The sequence below is a fragment of the Papaver somniferum genome, unplaced genomic scaffold (assembly GCF_003573695.1).
Source record: "Papaver somniferum cultivar HN1 unplaced genomic scaffold, ASM357369v1 unplaced-scaffold_117, whole genome shotgun sequence".
In the NCBI taxonomy this organism is placed as follows: Eukaryota; Viridiplantae; Streptophyta; class Magnoliopsida; order Ranunculales; family Papaveraceae; genus Papaver; species Papaver somniferum.
Window position 1 is genome coordinate 4409380 of NW_020620714.1, and position 12655 is coordinate 4422034.

A 12655-nucleotide genomic window follows, 5' to 3' on the forward strand; every position below is an offset into this window, starting at 1 on the left:
TACTCCTTAGCACTATCGTATGCAGCTCTACGAATCTCGTCCAATTCATTGAGCTGGAGCTTTCTGTGAGCTCCTTCCTTGTCAAGTGAAAAGTTTAACTGCTTAATATCCCAATAGGCTCTATGATCTAACTCAACAGGCAAGTGAAATGCCTTGACAAATACTAAACGGTAAGGTGACATTCCAATGGGTGTCTTAAACGCGGTACGGTAAGCCCATAAGGCATCAGTAAGCCTCGACGACCAATCTTTCCTATTAGGATTAACTGTTTTATCTAAAATACGCTTAATTTCCCTATTGGAAACCTCTACCTGACCACTAGTCTGTGGGTGATACGGGGTAGCTACTTTGTGGGTAATACCATATTGTTTCATTAATAGAGCAAACGGTCTATTACAAAAGTGTGAACCCCCATAACTAATTATAGCTCGCGGTGTACCAAAACGTGTAAGTATATTCTCTTTCAAAAACTTAATTACGACCCTATGGTCATTTTTTTTACACAGAACCGCCTCAACCCACTTAGACACATAGTCTACAGCGACAAGTATGTAAAGATAACCTAAATAATTAGGAAATGGACCCATAAAATCAATGCCCCACACATCAAAGACCTCAATTACTAAAATAGGGTTCAAAGGCATCATATTTCTACGGGAAATGGTTCCTAACCTCTGGCAACGATCACAAGAAACACAGTGACTATGGGAGTCTTTAAACAGTGAAGGCCAGTAAAATCCACACTGCAATATCTTAGCAGCAGTCTTCTTAGCACTAAAATGACCCCCACAAGCATGTTCATGACAAAAGGAGAGAATACTGTACTGGTCACTCTCAGGTACACATCTCCTAATAATCTGGTCGGGACAATACTTAAACAAATAAGGATCGTCCCAAAAGAAATGCTTAACCTCGGCTAAAAACCTAGAATGATCTTGTTTACCCCAATGTTGAGGGGTACGGCCAGTAACAAGATAATTCACTATGTTTGCATACCAAGGTGATTGGAAAACAGAGAACAATTGTTCGTCAGGAAAGATATCCCTTATAGGAAGGGCATCACTAGGGGAACTAACAACTAACCTGGATAAGTGGTCTGCTACTACATTTTCAGCACCCTTTTTGTCTCTAATGTCTGGAGAAAATTCTTGAACAATAGGATCCACCTAATCAATCTAGGTTTGCTGTCCTTCTTAGACAAAGGGTATTTCAAAGAAGCATGATCGGTATAGATTACGATCTTAGAACCTAATAAGTAGGATCTAAACTTATCCAAGGCAAACACGATGGCTAGAAGTTCCTTCTCGGTAGTTGTATAGTTCAATTGGGCATCATTCAGAGTTTTTCTAGCATAGTAAATCACATGAAGTAATTTTTCTACTCGTTGACCTAACACAACGCCTATAGCATAATCTGAAGCATCACACATAATCTCAAAGGGTAGGTTCCAGTTGGGTGCCTGGACTATGGGAGCGGTAGTGAGTAAATTTTTAAGCTTCTCAAAAGCCTCTAAACAAGCATCATCAAAGACAAACTTAACATCTTTTGCAAGCAAACTGCAAAGAGGTCTAGAAATCAAGCTAAAATCCTTAATGAATCGACGGTAAAAACCTGCATGCCCTAGGAATGACCTAATGTATTTTACGGTTTTTGGGACCTGTAAAGTCTTAATAAGGTCAACTTCGGCTTTGTCTACCTCTATACCCTTTGAAGAAATGATGTGCCCTAAAACAATTCCTGATTTAACCATGAAATAGCATTTTTCCCAATTAAGCACTAAATTCTTTTCCTTACACCTAGTCAACACTAATGTCAAATGATGCAAGCAATCATCAAAAGATGAACCAAACACTGAAACATCATCCATAAATACCTCTAAAAACCGTTCTACCATATCAGAAAATATGTTCATCATACAACGCTGAAAAGTCGCAGGGGCATTACACAGCCCGAAAGGCATGCGTCTATACGCGAATGTACCAAAGGGACAAGTAAAAGTGGTTTTCTCTTGGTCTTCTTGGGAAATAATGATCTGATTATATCCGGAAAAGCCATCTAAAAAGCAATAGAAACTATATCCAGCTAATCTCTCTAGCATTTGGTCGATAAAAGGAAGGGGAAAGTGATCCTTCCTTGTGACCTTGTTCAATTTCCTATAGTCAATACAGACACGCCATCACGTGGTCACTCGGGTTGGGATTAACTCATTATCCTCATTCTGGACTACAGTGATACCTGATTTCTTGGGAACAACCTGAACGGGGCTGACCCACTTATTGTCTGAAATTGGGTAGATAATACCCGCATCTAACAACTTAAGCACCTCTTTTCGAACTACTTCTTTCATGTTAGGGTTCATTCGACGTTGCATCTCCCTAGATGGTTTGGAGTCTTCCTCTAAATGAATCTGATGCATACAAACGGTAGGACTAATACCCTTAATGTCTGCTCTAAATCTTCCTTATTATCTTGAAGTACTTTTACTAGCCTACTTTCCTGATCACTATCCAAGTCGGCAGCAATAATCACAGGTAAAGTCTCAGATGGGCCTAAGAACACATACTTCAGGTTATCTGGTAGTGGTTTGAGGTCCAACTTAGGGGGTCTTCTAAGGAAGGAACTGAGGTAGTCTCAGAAGCTGGTAATGGTTCGAACCTAGCTTTCCATCTATCAGTGTCTAACACAGGGGTAGAATCTAATAGAGCATTCACTTGTTCAATGGTACTATCATCGTCAAAATCTAAACCAAAAAGGGATAGACAACTCTCTAATGGGTCTTCAGACCATATGTTTGGTAATGACTCCTGAACTAAGGATTCTATCATATTCACCTCTTTAACACATGTGTCATCTAGCTCATAAGGTAGCTTACTGACATTAAAAATGTTCATTTCGATAGTCGTATTACCAAAGGATAAATTCATCACACCATTTCGACAGTTTATGATCGCATTAGACGTAGCTAAGAATGGGCGACCTAAAATCACAGGTATCTGGTTCTCTGGGTCAGGGACAGGTTGGGTATCTAGGACCACGAAATCCACTGGATAAATAAACTTGTCGACCTCAATAAGAACATCCTCGATAACACCTCGAGGAATTTTGACAGACCTATCAGCTAACTGCAGTGTTATCTGAGTAGGTTTCATTTCACCAAGTCCTAGCTGTAAGTACACATGGTACGGCAGTAAGTTCACACTGGCTCCTAAGTCAAGTAAAGCTTTTTCTACCCGGTGTTTACCTATTGTACAAGCAATGGTTGGGGAACCTGGGTCTTTGTACTTTGGAGTGGTAGTGTTCTGAATGATTGAACTTACATGACTAGCTAAAAAGGCTTTCTTATGGACGCTAAGTTTTCGCTTTCGCGTACACATATCCTTAAGGAACTTGGCATAAGCAGGAATTTGCCTAATTGCATCTAATAAAGGAAGGTTTATGGTAACTTGCTTAAAAACCTCCAATATGTCATTAAAGTTCGATTCCTTCTTTGTTGATGCTAATAGCTGGGGAAATGGGGCTCTAGGCACAGAATCAGACCTCTCAGGAACCGAATTGGCATCATCGGAAATTTTATCAGTCCCTCAGTTAGTGGTCCTGAGGGATGAGATCCTGAGGGGTGAACTACAGTATGTTCACTATCGGGCATGGTTACCTGATTGTCTACTACTCTACCACTCCTAAGGGTTAATAGCATTCAATTGATTCGATGATTTTGCACCTACTTCATGAACTCCTCTAGGGTTGGGGGGTAGTTGACGGAGCCTTCCGTTATCTCTCCTCACTTAGGTCTTAGCTTTGCCGACTTGAAGTCTAGCTTAGCAAGGCTCTGAGCATTAGTTTGAAAGTTCTGCTTGGTTTCCTGTTGAAAACTAATTTGGCTCTGTGCTAACATATCCTGAGTTTTTGCTAACATCTTAATAGATTCCTCTAAGCTAGTCGTTTTGTTTTCTGGGCCTGATGAATTCTTAGTGTAACCAAAACCTGGGGGAGCATTAGAATTACTAAACTGACCTTGACTCTGGCCCTTAGACCATGAAAGGTTCGGATGGTTTCTCCAACCAGGATTATAGGTTTCTGAATATGGGTCAAACTTCTGACGGTTATCATACCTAGTGTTATTATAGAGAGCATGGCTTGCTCTTCATTATTCTGGCCTTCCCAAAAAGGCTCCAATCTACCACTAGTGTGACCCACTTCTAAAGCTTCTAACCTTTTCGCTATAGCAGCAATTTTGGCATCTGATTCAAAGCTTCCTTCTACCATTAACGTTTCCTCTGCCTAGAAGAATTGTTTTCTGGGGTACCCTATTGCTTTCCCATTGTTGGGTCTTTTCGGCGATTTCATGCAAATATGTCATCGCATCATCAACTGTTTGGTTTTCAAACCCACCTGTACACATGGACTCTACTGTAGTTGTGGTGGGATAATCTAAACCCTCATAAAGGATCTGAACTAACCTAACCTTTTCTAAACCATGATGAGGACATTGGGCTAATAAATCATTGAACCTTTCCAAATACCTATACAAAGATTCTCCCTCCTGTTGTGTAAACGTGCAGATTTGCGTCCTAATAGACGAGGTTTTGTGCCTAGGGAAAAACTTGTTCAAAAAGGCAGATGTAAGTTGTTCATAGGTTTCAATTGATTCGGAAGCCAAACTATACAGCCACGACTTGGCTTTATCTTTTAAGGAAAAGGGGAATAACCTGAGTTTTAAAGCATCATCATCAAGGTTTCTAATTTTCAGGGTACTACAAATTTCCTCAAAGTCCCTAACATGGAAATAGGGGTTTTCATTTTCTTTCCTAAAAAGATTGGGAGCAACTGTAAGGTTCCAGGCTTAAGTTCATAATTTGCTTCAGTTTCAGGTAACCTGATACACGAGGGACGAGTAGTCCTAGTAGGATTCAACAAGGCTTTCAAAGTTGCCATTTCTGGCGCTATTGGACTATCAGGGATTCTTTCCTCAAACGGACGTTCAAAAACGGAATCTTCACGAATCGGACTTTCTAAATTGAGGTAATCAAGACGCTTAGAACTACTAGGTTTCTCTTTAACAAATCTACCTAGGGCGTCTCTTTTACGTTCAGGCATGCAACAGAATAAGGTAGGGAATTCTATGCAAACACAAAACAAGGCTGACTCAACCAAATCAAACCTAAATTTCTAGCAAACAAAAAGCATGATGGCTCCACTTAGATTGTTTCTAGACCAGCTTCTATTCTTTCGAAAAGGAACTCGTTACAATCTGAGCAAACCCCTCTGGAATCAATCCGAGTCAAAGTAAGTTGAATCGAGGCGAGGGAAGCTTAGTGGAGCTTTGATACCCAAGGCCTCACCGGTTACAAGGCGGCGCAGTCACGCATTCAACTCACAGAAACCTTCAAGAACTTCGAAGTATGCTCAAAAGAGTAACCAATATTCTTCGAACGACTTTCCTATTAAGCTCGTTACCCTATAGGTCTCGTTCTAGTCAAAATTTTAGGCTTAGGTTCGCGTTTGGTTTCGTTTTCCTAAGGCGGGCAAGAAGAGAACGGTGATGAAATCCGAACCCTTATCTTGTATGGCCAGTCCTTGCCCTTTACTAGGAAATTAAAGCAGCCGTTTTCAAGTCCTCAGCATATATGCAAACGAAGGAATACAGTAAACCCGCTGACAGGGGATTCGCGGGTGTTTCGAAAAACTTACCTCCCGTACCAGACGGGCGAAGAACCGCTGAAGTCGACTCGGGCCACGACTCCTATGTCATGTACGAACCCGAGGGGCCGAGGCGATATCGTAATCACCGTCCTTCTCTGCACACAGTTTATATTTAAACCAACCCTTCCTTAGGGTTTTAAAAAAAATAATGTCCAAAGTCCAATGTCCAAGTGTCCAAAAAAGAAAAGAAAATTACAAAAATAACAAACCCTAATACAATTCTCTCTCTTTTTTTTCTTTTTTTTATAAAGAAAAATAAACAAACCCTAAAAAAAATAATAAAGAGAAAATATCTAAAAAGAAATTGTCTTCTTCTCCGTTCTTTTCGCTTTAAGCTTTCGCTCCAAGTCTTTATGCTTTAAGTTCCAGTCTTTACGAAATCACCAAACTCCTTGGCTCAATTCGCTTTATGATCCAAAACCTGTACTCAAAAGATAAATACCCAAAAACGTAAAAAAAGAACAAAAATAATAAAAACCTAAAAGATAAAAATAAATAAAAGAAAACGAAGTCTAAAACCCTAAAAGCAAATCCCCGTCGGCGGCGCCAAAAATTGGTGTGATTGTAGATAGTGATAAAAGTGGTTTGATTCTCAGACTTGCGAAGGATAAAATATAGACTTAAATTCTAAAACAAAAGTAGAAAACTCAAACAAAGATGATGTTGTTATCAATATTAAAAGAACACTGAGGCTAAGATTCAACTATTTTCCAAGTTCAAAGTGATTTAAATCCAATATTTATATTTATTCAATTTTTTCGTTTAATTTGATTCTAAGATGTTGCAACAAGTAGATTTTTAAAATAACAAGTGTAAATCAAAAGCATGGGATATCAAAAACCTAAGTCCAAGAATATACCATCAATGGAAATCACAATTGTTGAATAAAAATCATTAAAACAATTCTCAAACAAGGCAAATAATCATATAAATAATTGTAATAAATAAGATAAATAGAAAATACCACTCTTTATTGGAAAATAGCTTCCTCTATCGCCTCAGCAATGGGGTTTAGCTCCTCATATCAAAAACAGGTTCAAAATATTTTTCCATTGCTCAAAAGGTGTTTTCAAAGGTGAAGAGACTCAAAGGGAGTAAAACAGTTCAATCGCAACGTTTATATGTGTTGCAGATCGACTGTTACAAGAGAAACAGAAGGAATAAGACTGCTACAGTAACGATAGAAGCGAAGTGCTGTAGAACAACGACAATGTTCTGCGACAGTTGGGCGTGGGTTGATGTTCTTCGTGTTCTTCAGCAGCACCAGCAGAACAGCTTTCCTGCAACTCGTGATTTTTGTCTCATCTGGTTTTCTAAACTACCCCAAACTGTTCGTCTCCCTTCCTGGGACTCTAAACCTCTTATATATACACAACAGGTGAAAGAAATCACGAAAATATCTTCCCTTTACTTCCCGGCCAAGCTGCGATAATATTTCTCTGCACGCTTCCAACCTTCCCTGAGTTATCTAAATTCTCCACTCTCGGTAACTAAATCCTGGCAGAATCCAAACACGATATCCTCTCCAAAATTGCACGTAACTTCCAAAAGAAAAACCAAACTATCCCAATAAACTTTCTTCTTTCCCTGTTTCGATGCAAGTCCAGTGAACTTCCATCTTTATCTAATCCAACTTCAATACCTTCCCTGTTTTGATGTACTGTATCATTCCCAGTCCATATCGAATAGAAATTCCACTAAATTCTCGTCCAAATGAATCTTGAAAAGTCCGCAACTTGTTTTCACCCTGTTTTATCGAGTACTCCTTTTTTATTTCAATTCTGGCACACGTAGTAGTCCCGTTTTGTTGTAACACTCATACCAAGTCAAACTGACGAGAAAATCCATCAAAACGACGACCAAATCTGCCAAGAAAATCATCGCTGCTAACTGACTTCTTTTCCGCCAAAACTCTGTTTTCCCGAGAAGAACGCCTCCATTTTTGCCGGCCTGAAGCTCTACCTATGACGTGTTTAAACACGTATTAATCCTCCCTTTAACTGAACGTATTGAAATCTCCCTTCTTAACCCATAAATACTCGGTTCTTAAATAATTCAGAATCATCGCGCCTGAAGAAAGTTTCCCGCCATTATCATATTCAAAAGGTGAAGGAGGTATGCCCCCTATCCTATGATAGGGTGCCAATAGACGTGAGGTGTCAATAGAAATTAGGGTATCCCTTATCAGTGGAGTACCCTTTAGTGATTGAGATGCCCCTTATCCAAACTGAGAGCCCGAATAGTAAGATCCCCAGGTGCCTTTATCAACTTTTCGAGCCGATTTCTCCTCACATGTTTATTTCTCCAAAAAACACCTACAAATACATAAAATACCAAAATAAGCACCAAATCGAGTACTAACATTATAGAGAATTGAGACTAATATAGACACATAGATGCGTCTATCACCAACCACCTTTCCGCGCCATACCATGCCAGTCGCGCCACATGTGCCAATGGCATGCCAACCACCTTTCCGCGCCATACCATGCCGGCCTTCCCTATGCGGCTACCAAAACGAAGGCGTGCGATGATCAACGGCCACCCTTCCATCTTAGATACAAATCTTAGCCGTCCAAGGTCGCCAAACAACGCATGGTAACCTTTGGCCCAAAACCCTAGTTTTGGCCACGCCAAACCGCGCCAAGGCATGCCATGCCACATGTTCCAATGGCATGCCAACCACCTTGCCGCGCCATACATGCCGGCCTTCCCTATGCGGCTACCAAAACGAAGGCGTGCGATTTTGAACGGCCACCGTTCCATCTTAGATGCAAATCTTAGCCGTCCAAGGTCGCCAAACAACGCATGGTAACCTTTGGCCCAAAACCCTAGTTTTGGCCACGCCAAAACGCGCCAAGGTATGCCATGCCACATGTGCCAATGGCATGCCAACCACCTTGCCGCACCATACCATGCCGGCCTTCCCTATGCTGCTACCAAAACGAAGGCGTGCGATGATCAATGACCACCCTTCCATCTTAGATGCAAATCTTAGTCGTCCAAGGTTGCCAAACAACGCATGTTAACCTTTGGCCAAAACCCTAGTTTTGGCCAAGCCAAACCGCACCAAGGCATGCCATGCCACATGTGCCAATGGCATGCCAACCACCTTGCCGCGTCATACCATGCCGGCCTTCCCTATGCGGCTACCAAAACGAAGGCGTGCGATGATCAACGACCACTCTTCTATCTTAGATGCAAATTTTTGCTGTCCAAGGTCGCCAAACAACGCATGGTAACCTTTGGCCCAAAACCCTAGTTTTGGCCACGCCAAACTGCGCCAAGGCATGCCATGCCACATGTGCCAATGGCATACCAACCACATTGCCGCGCCATACCATGCCGACCTTCCCTATGTGGCTACCAAAACGAAGGCCTGCAACAATCAACGACCACTTTTTCATCTAAGATGCAGATTTTAGCCGTCCAAGGTTGCCAGCGAACGCGTGGCAACCTTTGGCCCTAATTTGGTCGCGCCTAAACAAAAACAAAACCCTAAATTTTGGTCGCGCCTAAACTAGGCCATATTAAAGCCATATTAATCATGCTTTCAGGCCACTGGCTACCATAATGAAGGCCTGCAACAATCAACGACCATTTTTTCATCTAAGATGCAGACCTTAGCCGTCCAAGGTTACCAGCTAACGCATGGAAACCTTTGGTCCTAGTTTGGTCGCGCCTAAACAAAGCCAAAACCCTAACTTTTGACCGCGCCTAAACTAGGCCATATTGAAGCCATACTGATCATGCTTTCATGCCACTGGCTACCAAACGAAGGGTTACAATAATCAACCGCTACCTTTCCTCTTAAGATGCAAAATCTCGACCGTCGAAGGTCAGCACCGAGTCAGAAAGTCTCCCAAGATCAACTTGCCAGACAACAACAACATGCTACATGTTTTCTACGAAAACGCTCGAGACATCAACACATGTCACAAACTTAGGGATGCTCATGGGGTATTGGTTTGGCGGTTTACAGCGTGCGGCGTACACTACGCCCGTTATAAGACAGTGTCATAAGAATGAGGCGGTTAGTAAATACAAGGAGTAATGGTGAAACGCTTTCTTTTATGGAACATCAATTCCATGCGTCACCGGTTACCACCTCCTCCCATTTGCTCACCCGTTTTCCATTTCTTAATGAGACCAGAGTATGTTTCACTTCGAATGGTATAAATAGGCATTACCTATTTCCACCGAACAACAAGTTCAGGTCAGGAGGATACAACACTCAAAATATATTTGCTAGCTTTCCATCTGTTAGCTTCCCACTTTCTGATACAAGTCGTCAAACAACTACTCTTCCAGAATCAACTATTCTGGTCTCAACACTCTCTTCGCTTCCCTCCCCAAAACCAACCCTTCTCCTTCACTTTGTGACCGAAGCAAGTCTGGAACGGCCATTTCTTGGTTTAGGCCGGATTTGTACAGATTGATCTCTCGAATCTAAAGTACTCCCTTGCAGTACATTGTTTAGGGTTTAAATTCGTTTCTCACCCACACACCCGAAATTACCAAAATCAGCAGAAATCGTTTTTACCCTCAAACAACTATAAAAATCTTATAAGTATTTTAAATGTAACGGATGCGGTGTCCAATGAAATTTTAAGAGTGCAATTGTATCTAATCCAAAATCCTTTGGATCCCAAAAATTGCATCCGCATACAATACAATCCACGAGCGAACGGACTGGGCAACTTGAACTGAATCCAAAAAGACATTTATAGGGAACAACCAACACCATAGAAGTATAGCATCTCATCCACTAAACACCAACCAATAACCGAAATGGTCCTTGTGAAAGTTGATATGACAAATAGCAGCAAAGAGCACCAGATCACTTGCAACAAGCACCAACACTATTTCAGAAGAACTATGCATACTCAGATTGTTGTATTAACAAACCACAAATAGTTGAATAACAGCATCTGCTCTTAGAGTTATTCATACACAGGCTAAACAAGAAAAGAGAAAAGGAATCCAACAAGATTGCAATCTTCTTTCATTTATTTATAAACTAACACTAGAGAGGGAGAGGTAAATCACTACATAGCCAAGGGAAAGGAATCAGCAGCATCCACTGCGCTATATATTTATATACACAACAAGCTGCAACAACTTTCATGCCATGGAAAAAGTAGGAGACAAAGTTTGATAAGTGAGAAGTACTCACTAACTGCATCCAAGAGAACTCTGCATCAGGCCTAGAACCACAGCTGTATACATGCAAGAACAAACACTGAAACAGTTACATAATCATCATAAACACTTCTTTCTTGTATCAGAACCAACCAGATCTGGAAAAAAAGATTCAACCTACTCTCACTAAATGGACCTGATCCACTACAGTTCTTTCGCTAGCATTGGACAAAGGCAAGAAACACAAAGAGAAAACCAATACTCCAAGAAAACTCAAAAGAAAGAAATCGAAAACAAAAGTTTGCAAATGTGATCCAAAGATCACAATAAGAAAACAATTAATGTCAAGAATGAATCATAAGCGGATCAAGAATTAAACAACGGAAAAATTGAATAAATCTGAAAAACGGATCAAGAAGATGATCGGAAACAAATACATTTGACAAGAACGATTGTAGGTAAATTTCGGAAAGCAACAATAAGTAGCAAGCAAGGTAGAGTTGAACGGAAACGCAGAGAAATTTTGCAGAAAACGAAAGAGTGAGATCAAAAGATCTGAAAATGTAAACGATCAAAAGTAGGCTGATCCTCAAACTAATGTGATAAATAATGATCAAGTTGAAAACAAAAGTAAAAAGTATTATCAATGCTAAGATGATCCTCAGTATGACATGATGAAGAGAGGCATTATCTCTAACAAATTGAAAAGATAAAATCAATGCTGAGCTGATCCAGTCTTACATAATGACAGAAATTCAAAGACAAAATTGAAAGAGAAATAAAATCGAAATTGAAAGCAAGAACGAAATTGACGAAAATTAATTGCTGAAGGATGAAAACCAAACGAAAATCATACCAGAAAATAAATCTGAGATGATTTCTTATCATCCAACATCAAATCGCAGCAGCAGCAGAAGATGAATTGATGGAGATGAAGATGATGGTGGTGAGAGTGGTGGTGGTGGTGAAGATGATGATAATCAGGTCCTAGAATATTACTCTTGAGAATTGAAATTCCCAGGTCTGATAACATGGTGAAATCTTGATATCTACATTGTGAGGAACTGAAATTGTATTGATTGGATAGTTGATTTACAGAAGATATAGAGATGAGTTATATACCCGACTCATTTTCGCTTCCTCTCTAACAAGATGTCATTCTCTCTTTACACCTCACACAGTCACACGTGCACAAGGCACACACTCAGTACACCTCTCATACACTAACATGACTAAGCACTCAGCTGTTTCATACGCATTCACTCTATTACGGGGATCCATCCACAAAAATGTGGTTGGGAATGATGGAAACCACGGATTTCAGGCCAAATGCTCATCCCTAAGATTAAGGATGGGCGGTTGTGGATTTGGTACCACCCATATCCAATCTATCAAAATGACGTATTTTAGAAAAACACCCGCGTCTGTTCTATTACCCGATGAATTTAATATTCACGGGTGAACGGAAAAACCGAGTAGATGCGGATGAATTGACGAATTTTAAAACATTATTACAAGACTAATTTTACTATTTCAAAACATAATTACAGAAAACTAGTTTACTATTTTGTCAAAAATGTATGACTCCAAAATGGCGCTTCCATGATATACGAGTTGCCCATTATGCAGAAAAAGATCCGGTCATAAGGGCAATTCCTATGGCAATCAACAAACTTATTGTTTTGTTGAGCATGAACAAACTGCATTCTCCACTATGGGTAACAAGACAAAATGAAAAAATCTGATGTTTTTGGTTTGGACATCCATTTTTCATGTTTCTTGAGTCCATAATTGGAGCAAAATGAACATAGGA

At 40.4% G+C, this 12655-nt stretch overlaps 1 long non-coding RNA gene and 1 pseudogene across 1 annotated transcript; one reads left to right on the forward strand and one right to left on the reverse strand.

Moving 5' to 3' along the window:
* Positions 1–4469: 4469 nt before the first annotated feature.
* On the forward strand, positions 4470–4569 carry LOC113330271 (annotated as a pseudogene).
* Positions 4570–10565: 5996 nt separating this feature from the next.
* Positions 10566–12024, reverse strand: LOC113329601. The gene is made up of 2 exons (XR_003349966.1): positions 11699–12024; positions 10566–10919 (listed from the first exon to the last, which is right to left on the reverse strand). It is a non-coding gene; the product is annotated as an uncharacterized LOC113329601 (long non-coding RNA).
* Positions 12025–12655: the final 631 nt, after the last annotated feature.